Source organism: Canis lupus, chromosome 19 (genome assembly GCF_003254725.2).
Source record: "Canis lupus dingo isolate Sandy chromosome 19, ASM325472v2, whole genome shotgun sequence".
Classification (NCBI taxonomy): domain Eukaryota; kingdom Metazoa; phylum Chordata; class Mammalia; order Carnivora; family Canidae; genus Canis; species Canis lupus.
In genome coordinates, this window is record NC_064261.1 from 41,422,038 (window position 1) to 41,442,490 (window position 20,453).

The window sequence follows — 20,453 nt, forward strand, 5'->3', positions numbered from 1 at the left end:
ATGGGGTGAGGTGACTCAGGTGGTCCATCAGGGGGCACACTGCTCCTGCAAACAACTAGTGCGGTGGCAGGTGCCTTCAGGATGGGGATACTGGTGAAGAATAGGCAATAACTTCCAAGAGGACCAGATTATGCCTTCCCAAAATATACCACTTTGGAATAATGATTATTTTAAGCTGAAGACATTTAAGAGTCAACAGATGCAAAATAATTAATAATAATAATAATAATAATAATAATAATAATACATGCTTTCTTTAGAGCATCCATTACCTAACTAAAGCCAGCAATTTCTGTGAAATAAAGCTGCCATAAATTCCTCTTCAGGGCATATTTACCCCCAAAAGTACATAGAACAAACCTACTTTATATCTCGTCTCCAAAGGAGTTTTATAGTTCTGAGGAGATAGAAAGACCACTTACACCTCCATAGATAAACCTTATCATATTTGTTTTCACATCACCTACGAAGTTGGTTCTGTCCATCCCTTGTGGTTATTCATCACGGAGTTTCTCCTGGGTATATTGGGGCCGTGTGCAAAAACGGTTTCCTTTTCTCCAGTTAATCTGTCTCTTGCCAGTTTAATGGGCAGAGCCCTGTCCACTGAATTTAAGAGGATAGAGGCAACTGGTTTTGTGTGTGTGTGGTTTTTTTCATCCTCCACATATCCCAGAGATTAAAGGGCCAGAATTTGGACATTTGTCATACAAGTGCCAGGCCAGAGAGACTTGGCCTTTTCTGCAAATCCTTTTTCACTCCAATGCCTAACCTCAGAGTGCAGCTAGTGACTGGGAGCAAGAGGAAAACAGAGAGATGGAAAGTGCAAGTACCTCCTCTGCCTCTCGGCAGTCAGGCCTGTAGTGAAGCAGGGAGTTGGAAATGGAGTTTTACATTAGCCCGGACTGGCTTTTCTTCTTCCTGTGAAGAAATCATTCACATAAAGTGAAAATGCTAAGTGTACAGCTGGATGACTTTTATATATCTCTACTTGTACATAACCACCACTCAGATCTGCAGAGTAAATAGCCATTAACTGATCTCTCTCACTTTTAGATGGTTAACTCTTTTTGACTTTGTACAAATGGAATCATAGTATAAAATCTTTTGTATCTAGCCTTCTTTCTGTTGATAATATGTCTGTGAGCGTCATCCAGAATGTTGTGTGTGTTAATGGTGCTTTTTAGTTGTTGTAATAACTTCCATTGTGTGAATGTATCACCATCAAGTTTATCCATTTTATTGTTGGTGGACAAGCTGTTTCCAGGCTGTGGCAATTATGAATAAAACTGCTATGAACATATTTGTATAAATGTTTCTCTTAGCTGCCTACCCAGGAGAGTTACTGAGTCACTGAAGACCACATTTAACATTAGCAGATGCTGTCAAATAATTCCAAGTGATGTGAAAATTTACACTGCAATCGGCAGAGTTGGAAAGTTCCAGTTGCTCTACTTCCTCATTTAAAATTTTATATTTGATGGTCTTCTAAATTTGAGCCATTTTGTAGTGGGACATTATTGGATTTCCCCAATAAGTGATGATGTTGAACTCTTTTTATGCATATTGATCATTGCTTTGTAAATGTGTGTGTGCACACACTTGTGTATATTCTCTGTGCTAATCTTTTGGCCATTTTGACCATTTTTATTGCAGTTTGTTTTCTGTACTTATAGTTATTTATATACTGATGATATAAATCCTTAGATACATAAATTATAGATACAAAAATCACAATATCTTCCCCAGGGCATGGGTTGGCTTTTTATTCTCTTAGTGGTGAATATGAGATTCTTACTTTTAAAGCATTCTATTTTAACAATTATGACTATTCATTTTGTGTACTGTTTAGAAAATCTTTATCTATCCCAAGATCACAAAAGTAATCTATATTTTCTTCCAGAAGCTATTTTGTTTTATATTCCTTGCTGAAGTGTCAGATCCAGAGCAAGCTAATCTTTGTGTAGGTATGAAGAGACATCAAAATAATTTTTTCCCTTGTAGATATCCAATTGATCCAGCATCTTTTATTGAAAAGATCATTCTATCACACTGAGTCATAGTAGCGCCTTTGTCAAATATCAGATCTGTTTCTGGACTATTCTATTTCACTATTTTATATGTCCACACTTATCTAATACCATATTGTCTGACTTACTTTAGCTTTATGGTAAAGTTTGATATTGATAATGCAAATGTTCAAATTTTGTTCTTTAAAATTATTTTAGCTATTTTACTCGGTACTTTCAAGTAAATATTTAAACAGCTTTATACAAGACTTTTAATTAATGAAAATGAGACATTTAGTGCTTTAACATGACCAGAAAAATTCTGGAATCTCTAACATACAGATATGGAAAAAAATATAAAAGAGAGAATTAGAAAGTTAGTGGATAAAATAAGTACTACTTTTTGCTTATACCTCATCAAGTCCAGCTCATTCAATAGCTAAATTGTAATAATATCATAAATCCCCCAGGAAAATTGTATATAATTAGCTATATATTTGAAGAGAAGAAAAAAAATATTATAACTGTATTTATGAGGGTAAAATTTAACTGCTTCTTGAGGTATAAATAAACCTCAACAAACAACTAAACTATGAAAGAAATTTATTTTATGGAACAGAGTATAGGGATATGGAGAAAAATATGGGCAATGTAATCAGTAGTACTTAACAAAGGGTAGTAAAGCCTCCAATCACAGAGCCATTACGCTGATATTCAAAATGAAGACTAAGAGCTTCCAGGTCAAGATGGCAACAAAGGGGGATCCCTGGGTGGCTCAGTGGTTTGGCACCTGCCTTTGGCCCAGGGTGTGGTCGTGGAGTCCCAGGATCGAGTCCCACATTGGGCTCCCTGCATGGAGCCTGCTTCTCCCTCTGCCTGTGTCTCTGCCTGCCTCTCTCTCTCTCTCTCTCTCTCTCTCTCCTGCCTCTCTCTCTCTCTCATGAATGGATAAATAGAGTCTTTAAAAAAAAAAAAAAGATGGCAACATAGGAAGATCCTGAACTCACCTCCTCCACATATGTACTAAATCTACACCTGTTTATAGAGCAATTCATCCTGAGGAAGAACTCCGGGCTAACTGAACAGTTTCTGCATAACAAAGGATAGAAAAATCACATAAAGGCAAGAAAGACAGAAGAAACTCCCACTCCCAATGCTGAGAACTGCAATTGGGAGGGATAGTACTGAGGAACTCAGAGCAGATTCCTCCGCCTTAAGGCACAGAAAAAAAAACAGGGTTTAAAAGAGCAACTAGAATGTAAAGGAACTAGTCCTAGAACCCCATCAAATGGTGAGGGAGCTACTAGAACTCTGTCCAGACCAAAGGGGTTGCCAAATGCCATAATTGTATTCCCCTACACCATGATAGTGCCATCAGGAGTTGGGTCTGGTGCCCTGGCCAGTCAATCCCCTCAGTGCGCCCTAAACCCTGAGCCCCTGGCTCACACCATCCCAAGCAATCCTACCAAGGCAGCTCTGGCATTGCACACATTGGGACACACTAGATCAGAGCTTCCTACAATTCCAGCCAGCTCACCAATGCGACACAGGTGAAAAGCACACTGCAACATTGTAGGCCCACACCACTCTGGCTCCAGCTGCTATATGAGGGTATCCCTTAAGTGAGTGCCTAGGACCCCCTGGCACATGTCCACCATGGCTCTAACTCCTGTCAGGTTACGCCCCATGTGAAAACCCCAGGACACCCCAGCCTGAGTGTAGCTCTGGCTCTAGCTGCCCCACAGGGCGCCTCCTTGGGGAGTGCCCCAGGACCTCCCAAGCCATTCTGACCTCAGTTCCAACCACCCTGCCAGGTTGACTGCAGTGAGCATCCCAGGATACTACAACTTGCACCCACTTTAGTTTCGGCTGTTTTGTCAGAGTGTCTTCTATGTGGGGCACCCCAAGACCACTAGCTTGTACCTACTTTAGCTTCAGCTGTCCTCCCAAGGCACCCTCCATGCAGAGAGCCCAAGACCACACCAGCCAATGCCCACTTCAGCTCCAGCCATCCCACCAGGGCAACCCCAGCACACAGTGCCCTGGGATCACCAGGCCATGCCAACCATGATTCCAATCAACCAGCCAAAATCACCAGACAGACACAGTCTACATAGGGGATCCCCAATACAAGACCATTTCTTCAGTTTAGGAGAAGTAGTTGTTCTGCCTATTTACTTATTTCTATTTTTAAAAATATTTTTATTTATTTATTTATTTATTTATTTATTTATTTATTTGAGAGAGAGAGCACATGTGCATGCATGTGAGCACACAAGCAGTGTGAGGGGCAGAGTGGGAGGGAGAGGGAGAGAATCCCAAACAGACTCTGTACTGAGCATGGAGCCTGATGTGGAGGTCCATCCCATGACCCCGAGATCATGACCCAAGCCGAAACCAAGAGTCAGTCACTCAACCAACTGCACCACCCAGGTGCCCATGTTCTGCCTAATTTAAAGAAATAAACACAATTGAGCAAAATAAGAGACAGAGGAATATGTCCCAAACATAATGGAGATCTGGACAAAACCTCAGAAAAAGAATTAAATGAAATGGAGAAAACCGATTGACTTGATAAACAGTCCAATTGCTGGACTAGAGAGAAGCATGGATGAACTTAGAAAGAACTTCAAAAAAAGAGAGAGAGAGAGAGAGAGAGAGAGAGAATGAACAAAAGAACCAATCATTGTTGAAGAATACAAAAACTTAAATGAAAAATACACTAGAGGCAACCAATGATAGATTTGAGGATGTAGGAGAACAGGTCAGTGATCTGGAAGACAGGGTAATGAAATGCATCCAAGTTAAACAGGGAAAAAAAAAGAGTTTAAAAAAATATAGATTGAGATCTTTTAGATAGGGGTGCCTGGCTAGCTCCATTGGTAGAGTATGTAACTCTTGATCTGGGGGCTATGAGTTTGAGCCACATGTTGGGTATAGAGATTACTTATTCATGAGAGACGCAGAGACATAGACAGAGGGAGAAGCAGGCTCCCTCTGGGGAGCCTGAGGTGGGACTTAATCCCAGTATCCCAGGATCACGACCTGAGCCAAAGGTAGATGCTTAACCACCGAGCCACCCAGGTGCTCCAAAAATTAAATCATTTAAAAGAAAAAAAAATAGAGATCTTTTGGACAACACCAAGATAATACCTGAAAGCATCCCTAACCTGGGAAAGGAAACAGACGTCCAGGTTCAGAAATCACAGAAAGTTCCAAACAAGATGAACTCAAGAAAGTCTACACTATGACACATAATAATTAAAATATCAAAGATTAAAGGTCAATTTTAAAAGGCATCCAAATTGGTAGGGAAGAAATGACAAATGACATCCACCAAAACACTATTAGAAATAATAAATGAATTCAGTAAGGTTGCAGGATCTAAAATTAATATACAGAAATCTGTTACATTTCTATACATTAAAAATGAAGTAGCAGAAAGAGAAATTAAGGAAACCATTGTATTTGTAAGTGCACCAAAAAAAAAAAAATAAAATACCTAGGAATATACTTTTAATAAGGAGGTGAAAGACCTATACTTCAAAAACTATAAAATGTTGATAGAAGAAATTAAAAATGACACAAGTGAAAAGATATTCCATACGCACAGATTGCAAGAAGTAATATTGCTAAAATGTCCATACTGCCCAAAGCAATCTACAGGTTTAATGCAATCCCTATCAAAGTTCTAGTAGTATTTTTCATAAGACTAAGACAAATAATCCTAAAATTTGTTTGGAACCACAGAAGATCCCGAAGAGCCAAAGCAAGCTTGAGAAAAAACAAAGCTGGGGGTATCACAATTACAGTTTTCAAGATACACTACTTCAAAGTTGTAATAATCAAAACAATATGGTACTGGCATGAAAACAGATACATAAATCAAGAGAGGAGAAAAGAGAGCCCAGAAATAACCTTATACTTATATGGTTAATTAATCTACAACAATAGAGGCAAGAATATAAAATGGGAGAAAGACTGTTCAATAAACGGTGCTGGGAAAAATGGGCATCTATCTGCAAAAGAATGAAACTGGACTACTTTCTTATACCATACACAAAGAGAAACTCAAAATGGATTAAAGACCTAACTAAATGTGAGATTTGAAATCCTAAAACTTCTTAAAAATAAACAAACAAAAAACCCCATAGGCCGTAATCTATTTGACATCAGCCTTTAGCAATATTTTTATAAATATGTCTCCTCAGGCAAGGGAAACAAAAGCAAAAATAAATTATTGGCACTAAAAAATCAAAAGGTTTTGCACAATGAAAGAAACTATCAGCAAAACAAGAGAGCATCTAGTGAATGAGGAAAGATATTTGCAAATTATGTATTTGATAAGGGGTTAATATCCAAAATATATAAAGAACTCGTTCATCTCCATACCAAAACAAAACAAAAACCACAAATAATCCAATTAAAAATAGAAAGGGGACTTGAATAGACATTTTTCCAAAGAAGACCTACGGATAGCGAACAGACACATGAAAAGAAATTCAACATCACTGATCATCAGGATAATGCAAATCAAAACCACAGTGAGAGAGTTCACCTCACACCTGTTAAAATGGCAGATATCAAAAGGACCTGAAATAATAAGTGTTTGTATGAAAGTGGAGAAAAATGGAACCCTCTGGGTGGGAATGTAAATTGGTGTGGCTGTTGTGGAAAACAGAATAGAAATTTTTCAAATATTTTAAAATAGAAATACTATATGCTCCTGTAATCCCAATATTGGGTATACTTACCCAATATAAACAAAAACACTAATTCTAAAAGATATATGCACCCCTATGTTTATTGTAGCATTATTTACAATTGCCAAGAAGATATGGAAGCAACCTAAGTATCCATTGATAGATAAATGGATAAAGAAGATGTGGTATATGTAGGCAATAGAATATTATTTAGCCATAAAAAAGAATGAGATCTTACCATTCATGTTAACATGTATAGGGCATTATGCTAAGTGAAATAAGTCAGACAGAGAAAGACAAATACCATCTTATTTCACTTATAGGTGAGATCTCAGTAACAGACAAGCAAACAAAAGCAGAAACAGACGCATAAATACATGAAACACACTGAGGATTGCCAGGGGGATGGAGGGATGGGAAAAATGGGTGAAGAGGAGTGAGAGATACAGGCTTCCAGTTATAAAATCAGTAAGTAACTGGGATGAAAGGTACAGCATAAATAACATAGTCAATGCTATTGTAAGAATGCTGTATGGTGACATATGGTAGCTATACATGTGGTCAGCACAACATAAGGGATATAGCTGTTGGATCATGATGTTGCACAGCTGAAGATAATGTAACACTGTGTATCAACTATAATTTAAAAAAAGAAGGAAAAAGGAAAATAGAGATAGAGAGGCCCAGAGATCTCACCGGTCCATTTCACCAGTGTGAGGACACAGCAAGAAGTCTATAACTCAGGAGAAAGCCTTCACCCATCCATGCAGACACTCACATCTCAGACTTGTAGCCCCCAGAACTATGAGACATAAAATGTCTGTTATTTATATAAGAAAACAACAAAAAGAGATTAAGACCATGGTCAGCGTCAGTCTTCCATGCTCTCTTGTCATACTTTTCCATTCCTTTCTAGCAGAAAGCATAACTTGTGTTTCTAAGAAATTCTGAAAATCTTAAAGAGAAGCCTATTGTGCTCAGCATAATCCCACAATTCAGACTGTATGTATAAAAACTTATTTGAGAAAAATAAATCTAAACAATCTTTTATTTAATATTTACCTTGAAAATGTACTGTGTGTCAGGCACATTTTAAAACATTTGGGGATATGAGGGTGAGCAAATAGAATCTCTACACCGATGGAATAGAATGGAGTTTGTATTCTAGTGAGGAAAATAGAGAGTAACCTAACCAGAGAGGTAAAGGATCTATACCCTAAAAACTATAGAACACTTCTGAAAGAAATTGAAGAAGACACAAAGAGATGGAAAAATATTCCATGCTCATGGATTGGCAGAATTAATATTGTGAAAATGTCAGTGTTACCCAAGGCGATTTACACGTTTAATGCAATCCCTATCAAAATACCATGGACTTTCTTCAGAGAGTTAGAACAAATTATTTTAAGATTTGTGTGGAATCAGAAAAGACCCCGAATAGCCAGGGGAATTTTAAAAAAGAAAACCATAGCTGGGGGCATCACAATGCCAGATTTCAGGTTGTACTACCAAGCTTTGGTCATCAAGACAGTGTGGTACTGGCACAAAAACAGACACGTAGATCAATGGAACAGAATAGAGAACCCAGAAGTGGACCCTCAACTTTATGGTCAACAAATATTCGAAAAAGGAGGAAAGACTATCCACTGGAAGAAAGACAGTCTCTTCAATAAATGGTGCTGGGAAAATTGGACATCCACATGCAGAAGAATGAAACTAGACCACTCTCTTTCACCATACACAAAGATAAACTCAAAATGGATGAAAGATCTAAATGTGAGACAAGATTCCATCAAAATCCTAGAGAAGAACACAGGCAACACCCTTTTTGAACTCGGCCATAGTAACTTCTTGCAAGATACATCCACGAAGGCAAAAGAAACAAAAGCAAAAATGAACTATTGGGACTTCATCAAGATAAGAAGCTTTTGCACAGCAAAGGATACAGTCAACAAAACTCAAAGACAACCTACAGAATGGGAGAAGATATTTGCAAATGACATATCAGATAAAGGGCTAGTTTCCAAGATCTATAAAGAACTTATTAAACTCAACACCAAAGAAACAAACAATCCAATCATGAAAAGGGCAAAAGACATGAACAGAAATCTCACAGAGGAAGACATAGACATGGCCAACATTCATATGAGAAAATGCTCTGCATCACTTGCCATCAGGGAAATACAAATCAAAACTACAATGAGATACTACCTCACACCAGTGAGAATGGGGAAAATTAACAAGGCAGGAAACAACAAATGTTGGAGAGGATGCGGAGAAAAGGGAACCCTCTTACACTGTTGGTGGGAATGTGAACTGGTGCAGCCACTCTGGAAAACTGTGTGGAGGTTCCTCAAACAGTTAAAAATATACCTGCCCTACGACCCAGCAATTGCACTGTTGGGGATTTACCCCAAAGATACAAATGCAATGAAACGCCGGGACACCTGCACCCCGATGTTTCTAGCAGCAATGGCCACTATAGCCAAACTGTGGAAGGAGCCTCGGTGTCCAACGAAAGATGAATGGATAAAGAAGATGTGGTTTATGTATACAATGGAATATTACTCAGCTATTAGAAATGACAAATACCCACCATTTGCTTCGACGTGGATGGAACTGGAGGGTATTATGCTGAGTGAAGTAAGTCAGTCGGAGAAGGACAAACATTATATGTTCTCATTCATTTGGGGAATATAAATAATAGTGAAAGGGAAAATAAGGGAAGGGAGAAGAAATGGGTGGGAAATATCAGAAAGGGAGACAGAACGTAAAGACTGCTAACTCTGGGAAACGAACTAGGGGTGGTAGAAGGGGAGGAGGGCGGGGGGTGGGAGTGAATGGGTGACGGGCACTGGGTGTTATTCTGTATGTTAGTAAATTGAACACCAATAAAAAAAAAAAAAAAAAAAAGAGAGTAACCAGGTTCAGTATAGGGTTAAGTTGTATAAGGACTCGGAGAGAGTAAGGCCTGGTTGAAGACAGAGGGACACAGTGAGTGAGTGCGTGGCAGGGAGGACCTGAGTCAGAGAGATGGCTCCGAAAGGACAGAAATGACTAAACACCCACACCAGCCTCTGGAGGAAGAGGGAAGAGCCAATCAGAGGCCCTAAGGCAGCAAAAGCTAGAAGAATTCAATAAATAGCAAGAAAAGTAGTGCACAAGTGATAAAGTGAATGAAGGAAAAGTGATAGGGGGTGAATCCTAAAGACAACCAGGACCCAAAGCACCTGGGGCTGGTAGACAGGAGTGACAACTCTGGATTTGTTGCACATATGAGGAACATCCATTGCAAAAATTTGAGCAAAAAAATGATGCAATTGATAAATGTTTTTTAAAAACTCAATGTGGCTCCTGTTTGAAAAACAGGCTAGGGGATCCCTGGGTGGCTCAGCAGTTTAGCACCTGCCTTCTGCCCAGGGCATGATCCTGGAGTCCCGGGATCGAGTCCTACATCGGGCTCCCTGCATGGAGCCTGCTTCTCCCTCTGCCTGTGTCTCTGCCCCTCTCTCTCTCTCTGTGTCTCTCATGAATGAATAAATAAAAATCTTAAAAAAAAAAAAAAGAAAAATAGGCTAGAGTTGGGGTGGTAAAGAAACAATAATGGAAGTAGGGAGACCAGTGGGAAGGTCCTGTAGTGCTTTAGGAAAGAGATCATGGATGCAGAGTGTGGCACAGTAGGTATGGGAGACACCCAAACTGGCTTTAGGACAGCTCGTGTGGATAAAGCTGACAGGCTTCATCAATGGATTGGATGTAGGGTGAGTGAGAAATTGGGAATCCAGGCTGCCTTCTAAATTTAGGGCCTGAGCAACTGGGTGATCAGAGACAATATTTCTATTAAGCGATGGAAGTGATGGGAAGCATCGGATCTGGGACAGGAAGCAGTCAAGTCTCCTGTTTGGACATAAATTCTAGATGTCTTCCAGATATCCCAGTGGAGGCGCTAATTCAGCAGTGAGAGATCTGAATCTGAAGTGTTAGCATCAGTCACAACTGGAGGTGTTAATCTGGAAACAATCAGCACTAAGGTAATACAAGTTATGACATTGGATAAAATAATCTAGAGAGAACATAGACTTGGAGGGCTCTTAGTATTCAGAAAAGCAAGGCTATTGAGAGTGGTTCAGGATACATGAAGTTTTATCTAGAAGACAAACAGGAGTCCATGCAGCCATTCAGTACCAAGGAGAAGGCACGACTGAGTCCAAGTGGGTTATCTCGCTCTTGGCCACGGAACACATGAGACAGTAAAGCCTAAGGATTAAGCCCTCAGGATGTGAAGCCAGACAGACCTGCCTTCTAACAGGCCACTACCTTCTGTGATATTAGGAAAATGCACAACCTTGCCAGCTCTGTTTCCCCACCAGCGAAATGAGCATCTCATCATCCCTAGCTCAGACAGTGTTATGAGAAATGAAGGAAAGGATGGGTAGCACTTAGCACAGTGCTTAGTTAGCACTTAGTAATCACGCAGTAAATAGGCGTTGGGTTGTGATTTGATGATTCTGTTGTATTTCCTTAATTTCTCCTTGTGTGTTAGACTTTTAAACTTGTTTCAGTAAATGAAAACAATTTAAAGATCTTAAGAGGGAAATGAGGTAGGGAAAGAAAATTCACATCAGCTTAAATATATCTTATAGAGAGTAGGTAATAAAGCTAAATGAGGACACAAAGATTATAAATTTTAATCACAGACAGAAAGGTGTTGTAAGAAGAGCATAATTTCACATCAAGACAGCAAGTCTTGAGCTAATTCTTTCATTAAAGCAGTGGTAAGAACCATTCTGGAAAAAAAAAAAAAAAAAAGTGTTTTGTGGCAACTTTACCTGTGAAGTTTTGAAAGATTTGCACTCAGCAAATGTAGCATCATTTAGTTTTTCTTCCCTCCACAGTAATTATAAAATTCTGGAGGGAGGAAAAAAATATAATTCTTTCCAGGAATGAGAAGAAAGGAAGTTAATGCTTCAGGCGGTAATGAACAAAATCACTTTTGAATATGCACTTTCAGAAGAGGTCCCATGCTGTGGACTGAAGTTGAAAGGAACTGCAATCATTGTGTCTGGCATGAAATACCTCTAAGTATATTTTACAACAATATCTTAGTGTATGCCTGCCAGATACATGACAACAGGTGAGTGATTTTCAGAAAATCCTAATGTGATTGATGAATAGCAATTATTTATAATAATTGAATTATATTATAAACCAAATTATTTATAATAATCTCAGGTTCAAAACTGAAGAGGGGCGGAGTTTCTCTTTTCTACTTAAAAATTATCTAAAGACAGTGATGTGAAACTGAGTGCTAATGCAAATTAGGACTAGATATGAGAAGCAACAGGCCTCAACCATCTACCCAGCTTTTCCTCACTTCTAATCTTTCCCAGCAGGTGAGCTCAAGCTTTTACCTCCTGGGGAGGAGGTCAGAAGGACCAGGCCAGAGGGCAGGGCTGGGGGAAGTGGTAGGCAGCCCCTCCCTGGAAGTAGGGAGTTTGAGAGGGGGGAACCCCCATGCTCCCCATTCCCAAGTCCAGACTCTCCATATCTGTGGATAACAAGAGTGTCAAGTAATAGGGAAATTCCTGGAAATTCAGCTGCTGATTGGAAATCCAAGTCCATTTTGTTCAAGATGACCTCTCTCGGGATCCCTGGGTGGCTCAGCGGTTTGGTGCCTGCCTTCAGCCCAGGGTGCGATCCTGGAGTCCCGGGATCGAGTCGTGCGTCTGGCCCCTTGCATGTAGCCTGCTTCTCCCTCTGCCTGTGTTTCTCTCTGTGTCTCGCATGAATAAATAAATAAAATTAAAAAAAAACTGATTTAAAAAAAAAAAAAAGATGACCTCTTTCTTTGTGGTCAATGTTAGCATTTTGTAATACTTAGGCACTCTCCTGGGAGGATGTGCATATGAGTTTGCCTTCTCTGACTTAAGGAGAGAAGAGATACAGAGCAGCCTGCCTCGTGCTCTGAGGAGCTTCCATGAGACCAGCGCACCCTGGAAAGGTACTGCCTGCAGGCCATGGAGCAATTTCAGAGACTTTGAATGCCCGGTGGTTCCCAAACTGTTGGGGGCCGCCTTGTCAGCCAGAATAGATCTTGATACACTTAGGACCACTTATATACGTGACTGGCTAACTGAAAGCAAAACCATAATGAAATGTAACTAAAGACAGGCATATTTTCTTCAGGGGGTCTCTGTATATAGTTTATTGAGCAAACATGTCTTACCAGAATGACCTGAATACCTGGAGCAACACAAACTCTAAATTCTTGGATAACTCATCACAGACAATGAGAGGCAGAGGTGGTGCTAGTCTGTAAGAATATTCTCTGCCAACCAACACAGTCTGATATTTCAGGTATAAACTTCTCTTCTTCCTCATTGTAGTTTATCCTTAGTGAAAGGGACACAGAAATCATGGTAAACTCAGGAATACAAGTTATATTTTAATAACCTCATTGCTCCAGGAGAAAGGTGGAATATATGTATGTGCATGTATGCCCCATGTTTTGGATGTAGACTCCCCCCAGATACACTTTAGTCCAGAATTTTTGTTATTAAGCTTTGAATAGCTCTAGCATATTTTCTGAATATAATTCACTCAAGATAGTAATTGATCAACATTACCAAAAACGCTATGAATGATAAAATATATAATTATAACTATATATATAAAGATTATATATATAAAGATTGTATTTATTTATCCATGAGAGACAGAGAGAGTGAGAGGCAGAGACATAGGCAGAGGGAGAAGCAGGCTCCGCATAGGCAGAGGGAGATGCAGGACTTGACCCTAGGACCCCAGGATCACAATGTGAGCCAAAGGCAGATGCTCAACCACTGAGCCACCCGGGTGCCCCAACATGATATATATTATATGATTTAATATAATCACAACTTTTATGAGACATGAAAAAAATAATTATAGGCTAAATGTATTTTTTATTTTTTAAATATTGTATTTAGTTATTTAAGAGAGAGAGAGCAGGAGCATGAGTGAGGGGAGGTGGAGAGCAGCAGGCAGAAGGAGAGAGAGAAGCAGACTCCAGCTGAACAGGGAGCCTGATGCAGGGCTGGACTCCCAACCCCAAGATCATTACATGAGCCCCCAAGATCATGATGTGAGCCAAAGGCACATGCTTAACTGACTGAGCCACCCAGGTGGCCCAAACGTATGATGTGTAAATATCCCTAAAACAAGAAGAAAAGGAAATACACTAAAATTATAATAATAATGCCGGGTGGTTGGTGGGATTCTGGTGGTCTACATTCCAATATCTCTACATTCCAGTATCTTGAAATATAATATGACTTAAATGAGTCTAAAATAACCTCTCTTGTTTAGAAACAAGTAAAACTTGCAGAAGTGGATATGATTCAATCAATGCTGATCCTTCAAAACAGGGTTCCAGTCTGAGAGGGAAGAGCTCACATTAAAAGTTAAAAATAAAAATAAAAATAAGAATAAAAATAAAAATAATAATAATAATAAAAGTTAAAATAAGCTGAGCAGCCCGGGTGGCCCAGTGGTTTAGAGCTGCCTTTGGCCCAGGGCGTGATACTGGGGACCCTGGATCGAGTCCCACGTCGGGCTCCCTGCATGGAGCCTGCTTCTCCCACTGCCTGTGTCTCTGCCTCTCTCTCTCTCTGTGTCTCTCATGAATAAATAAATAAAATCTTAAAAAAAAAAAAAAAAAGTTAAAATGAGCTTAACTCTTGCAGAAGATGAGCCCCTGGTCCTCCAGGGCACCAAGGGAGGGCCACGGTCTCAGGAAATGCAAAGTGAGCTTTGGAAGCCGGTGTGCAGGACAGGAAACCTTCCCAAGTCCTTTTCCAAAGCTGCTTCGTCTAAATAGAATGAAATCCAGCGTCGGGATAGAGACTGTTCAGGAAGCGCAGCCTCGCTTCTGCTGCGGCGTAGGGTGGGCTGCGGGCGCTGGGGCGGGGGGTCAGGGCAGGCCGAGGCCGCGCAGGGGCCCCTTCGCCGCGTCCGCGGGGCCGCTGGCCACCAGAGGGCGCCCGCACCCAGGGAGACAAGCCTCAAAGGCCACAGGGGATGGGATGGGATGGGAAAGGTGAAGCCAGCCTGGCCTAACGTGCTCCGCGATCTGGGCTGGATGTTCAACTCCCACGTGTCCAAAAAGCACTTCCAAGCTTCCCTGCGTAAGCGGCCTGCAGCAGTCCCGAGCTCCAGCGGATGCCTGCGGGCCCACACCTGAACGGCTCCCCCAGAAAGCTTCACTTCAGGGGTCACCAGGCTCCTAACAAGATCCAAAGTGCTGCACAAAGTGCTCCGACCGGTAAGCGGCAGCTAAGGGGTCAAGTAGGAGAGAGACCTTTGACCAGATGGGAATTTGCCTAAGCAACTAAACAGATGGCAGCTGAGCGCTGGTGTTGGCTAAGTGTCGCAGAGACAGCCCATGTTCAGGTAACTCAGGTCTGCTGGGAAGCACCGGAGAGTAGGGGTGGGCTTCGTGTGCAGCACAGTGGGGGGCTATGATTATATAAATCTAAGTAGGATTTGCCAGAGAATAGTTGGCAAAAAGACCTATTTCTCAGTTATAATTCTCTTAGTGTCTTTTTTTTTTAAGCTGCAAAGTCATCAGCTGTGAATTTTGCAAAACATCATTTAACCCCTCAGAACCTCGGTTCCCTCAAATATATTTAATCTGCACTCCCCAGACCTCATCTCAAGAGGATACCTAAATCTTTGGCATAGAGCATTCAAACAGTTGTTTTTGCCCTCCCTGCACACTTTCCACCTCAAAGAGAGAGTTAACGTAATGTTTTCCCTCCTAAGTCCCTGGTTTGAAATCTACCTGTCCTCAAGTCAATTTCTACTTCTTTCTGCCCAATTCTGATTTCTTTGAATTATTACTTTCAACTTACTCTATTTCTTCAAATTAGCTTCCATCCACTAAATTTTTATAATGAGCTATGTGAATTTTCTGTACTATTGTGGGGGAAAAAATGTCCTTGTCAAAAGATTGCCATGCCTGTCCAGTATTAAAAAGTGTGAGATGTTAAAAAATAATAAGCATGAATTCCTCTGGCTGTCCCGACTGACCTGTTACAGGGAAGCCCTCAGTGCATCTCCACTGAAGCTTCTCTTGCATTGTCTTTGGAAGTTGTTGGGGGGTGGGGGTGTCTGACAAGCAGGGTCTCAGGCAGGACCAACAGCTGCTGCTCGTTGTGCTAACTCGAGAATGCTGGTTCTTGCCAATTCCCGCCCATGGTCAAGCTGCCTTGTATGTGCCATTGCTGCTGCCACTGATCTGAGAATGACTTCCACCAAGCACCTCCCTCACATACCATAATGCGCTGCTTCCAGGACATACTGAGTTCTATCATGAGGCATTCCCGATCCTCCTGGAATCCCCAGTGTTCCACAGTAACCCTGTTTTCTCTGAAACACTCAGGTGTTGAAGCCCCAGGAAGTTTCATACACAAGAGGGAAGAATTGTGTTGCATTGTGGAATGGACCCCATCCATGCTCTCCACCAGCCCCTCTAACCCACCTTATCAGCTGCATGCACGCATCCTTTAGTTTCTGTGCTTTGTTTCAAGTGCCTTGCACCTGTGGCCTTCTCCAGAGGGCTGGCCATGAATCAATTCAACCCCACACAAAGCTGGACATGACTCAGTAGCTTAAATCTGTCCAGAGCAGCTTATAAGTAATGATTGACTATTGCAAGAGTCTGAAAGCCTGGCTCCCTTGCTCCAAAGTGGGGTGAATTCTGACATGATCTATAGCTTACAGCTCCCCAAGAGATCAGGAGAAGGGTAGGCAGTTGTCTAAAGTTATGCCTATCTCTGTTCTGCATTCCCTTCTCTTCTACATGTTTCTCTTGACCCTTAATGAACTCCTTACTCATGAAATTGTATCTCAGGGTCTGCTTCTGCAAAATCTATATAAGATAATTGGTACCATGAGTGCAGTGGTTGTTTTTGCAGTCAGATTCTATGGATGGTGCACTAGAGTTGTATCACCAGCCAAAGAGCAATGAGGATCCTATCACAGGTATTATGTGGAGGCTTGACAGCCCTGACATTTTAGAACACTCTGATTGCTAAACTTTTGCTTTTAATGAATTAGAATGATGCTACAGTTTGAATCATGCCCCCCGAAATTGTGTGTAAGTCCTGTTTCCAGTACCTGTGATGGTGACCTTATTTGGAAATAGAATCTTTATGAAGATCAAGTTATGATGAGGTCATTAGAGTGGGCTGTAATCCAATAGAACTGATATCCTTGTAAAAAGAGGAAATTTGGACCTAGAGACAGACACATACAGAGGAAAAACTATATAAAGGTAGAGCAAGAATGCCATCTATTAGCCAAGGAAGAACCACCAGAAGCTCCAAGAGAAGCATGGAACAGATTCTCTCTCATAGCCTTAAGAGACAACTCTACTTATTATTTGACTTTGGACTTTTAGCCTCCAGAATTGTGAGACAAAAAATTTCTGGTGTTCTAAGGCACCCAATTTGTAGTGCTTTGTAATGGCAGCCCTAGGAAGTGAATACAGATGAGATACTGACAGAAGGGGATATACTAGACTGTGCAGTTGACCTTGGTCTTTGAGAGATACAAGCTAAAGCGTAGTCACAAAGACTGGATGGTTCCACGAGGAAGTGAAGATGACAGACTCAAGTTGGTCAATTTCAGGCATGGTAGAAAGTCAGAAAACTCCTTCCTATGTTTTAAACAGATCTTTTCTACAGCCAGAGATGGACATGCTGAAGATCAGGCCCAGGACCCACACTGCAAGAGTCACAGACCTATAGAAAAGCCAGCTTGTTAGTTCCCCCAAGTCTCCCAGGCAATATTCAGGGCCTTGATAAGAAAAGAGGGGGACCTCAAGACTTGGAATCAAAACATGAGAACAGATAAGCTTGAGAAACTTGAACCCCAGGACCCTGAGCCACAGAGACTTGAACCCTTGAATCCTCTGGGCTGTGGAAGGGCCCACTTCCTCTTGCTAGAGGGCAGCAGCATCCTAGCTTGAAGATTATAACCAAGTGTACTAATGCACAGAAGCCTAACAAGGTATTTGTCTTATGGCTTATACCCCTCATTAGACCTTAAGACAAATAAGTTAATTAGACCTCACGGTTCCATCGGCAAGAGAAAGAAGGTGGCAATTCAAATTCTCACTCCACAAGGTTTGCAACCACAGGCAAGCTACAAAATGAATTTGAGCCTCAATTTTCTTATCTGACAAAGAGTGGTTAATGGCACTTACCCTAATGTATGCAATGTAAAACTACTTCACGGAGAGGGTGCTTGACAATTATAATCTATTAGATTCTTTCCAGCTCCAAATGTCTCTGATTCTAATCAAGGATAAGAAATCTACCACCTAGGAAAAGAGCACTGCTGAAAGGTAGCCAGGCAAGGAATATGGAGGGAAGCTTTTCCTTCTTTTTTTTTTTTCTTTCTCTTTTCTTTTTCTTTCTATCCATTGAGAGGGATATGAAGTCAACAGCTGTTGAAACAAACAAGCTCACTTAGTGAGTTGAATAATATCAAACTATTGCTCAAATGAAAAGAGCAGCTGGCTTTTTACCAAGGCGTCATTGTCATACACACCCTCACATTCGGGATCATTAGAAATTTACATGGGGTGAAAAGCACTGGAAAACTATATTTACTTTTCCATAAATCATCAGAAAAATGCTAGCACACTCTCAGGGAGATATGAGAAAAAAAGAACACACACACACACACACACACACACACACACACAAGCAGATGTGTATTTTTCATGTGAATGTGAAGAAAAGTGCTGGAAATAAATTTAAGCTTTCCCCAGACAAAGAAGTGGCAGGCATTCAAAGGAAGATAGATGCTTAGAGGAAAATGGGAGAAGTGTAGCAGAGAAAAATGTGAGCTATTTAAAAGCATAAATTAGTTCAAATGTTTCAGCTAGAACTAATTATTCCTAGGCCTATTACGAAGTACTGCCTCAGATGCTACCATTTCAGATCTCAGAGTATCTAAGTACACACTGCTAAATTTCCTAAGTTTACTTTTATCTGATCCTAAAAATTCAGTATAGAATATTTGTAAAATCTAAATAATAAAAAAAATCCAAACCTCATTATCTAGTGAAAATAAGCCCATTATATACTGTGATTCCCTTTAGTATATTTTCTACACATTCTAACATAAAAAAAATCAGTCTATAAAATGTTTAATCCTGCCTTTGTTATTTAATATAACCCCATAATATTTTTCACTGTCCTTCAAAATACCCTATAAACATTTTTTAATGATTGTACAATAATATTCCCTTGTATGAACGTTCGTAATTACCAACAATTTCCTAATAAAGTTTAATTTTGTTTTTAAATTTCTTATAAGCATAAAGTTATGAAGTATTCAAAATTTAATTTACCTTTTTAGATAACAGCATTAATACACATTATTGTGCACAATTTGGAGAATAAAGAAAATTACAGCAAATTAAAAGCAAATTTATCTTCATTTCTTTCCTTCCCAAAATAATCACTTGTCACGTTTTAGTTAATTTTTTCCAGGTTCCAGAAATCTTCTGCCATTTCTGGGCCTCTCCAGATCTATTTATGTATCCATGCTCTATTACCTGGGCTCTCCCAGACAAAACTGTATCTTAAATTCAGTAAATGCCATAATTATATTTCAGGTTCTATGGAAAACCTGTAAAGGAGATATTTTCTGACATCACCTTCCAGATTTACCTATCTAACAGATTTCTGAGGTTGCATTCCAAATTCAGATATAAAACAGGCTGCCAACTACCTTCACCCATTGGGCTGGTCCCTCGTTATCTATTCAATGTGCAGCCCTCATTTCCTTGGACATCAGTAACCCATGAGTAGAAATGGGATCACTGTCATAAATCTGCCCTCATTGATTTATGTTCTCAGCCCCATGCCTGTCATTTTGTCTTCTTACCTTCCCCACAGACTCCTGAGGGATCCCTGAAGAGTACTGGGCTATTGTCGGTTGAAGACGAAATCTGTGCTTCATAGTCTGTGCTATACTCACATCCTGGTTACAAAAGTTATCCTCTTATTTGATTGCAAAGCTCTTTATTTGTAAGCTGACAGGGCAGGTCTTCTCAAGAATACCCTGGGATGAGGATTTCACTGGAAGTAATTTATGAAGAAAGTGAGCTCAGAGATAAATGGGGAAGAAGTAACAGAGGTAGGGTAGGGAAGAGAGAAGACAAGTAAAGTTGTGGTTGCAGAAAAGTCCAGTTTTAGACTCATCCAACAAGAGGCTAAAAGGATGGGCTTGTTAGACACCTAAAACTGAATGTTGATCATTGCCAAATTGCTGCTGGGAGGGCCCTAACTTCCCTAGCACCCCCTGCTGCAGAGATCTCCACAAAGAGTCTTAGATGGAGGTAAGTAGAAGCAGCACAAAGCAGCTGGCAAAGGATTGACAGAAAGAGCCAAAGAGATTCAGGATGTCTGCTGGAGCATCAATAGTGCGCATTGATGTTCTGGACGGAATGTCTGTGTCTCCTCTAAAATTCATATGTTAAGGCTTCATTCCCAATGTGATGGTATTGGGTGAGGAGAGGCCCTTGGGAAGTGATTGGGGCATTAAGAGTGGAACGCTCATGAATGGGATTAGTACCCTTATAAGAAGACACAAAAGAGAGATGATCTCTCTCTCCCACCATATGAGGAAATGAGAAGATCAGCCATCAACAAAACCATAAGTGGGCTCTTACCCACCCCTGAATCTG

The 20,453-nt window shown here is 40.5% G+C and overlaps 1 long non-coding RNA gene across 1 annotated transcript in view; it reads right to left on the reverse strand.

Annotated features, from left to right (window-relative positions):
* Positions 1-538: 538 nt before the first annotated feature.
* Positions 539-20,453, reverse strand: part of LOC125753026 (uncharacterized) — a 50,051-nt gene continuing 30,136 nt past the window's right edge. The window contains exon 4 of the long non-coding RNA XR_007403839.1: positions 539-918. This is a non-coding gene — a long non-coding RNA (uncharacterized LOC125753026). The remainder of the gene's footprint in view (positions 919-20,453) is intronic.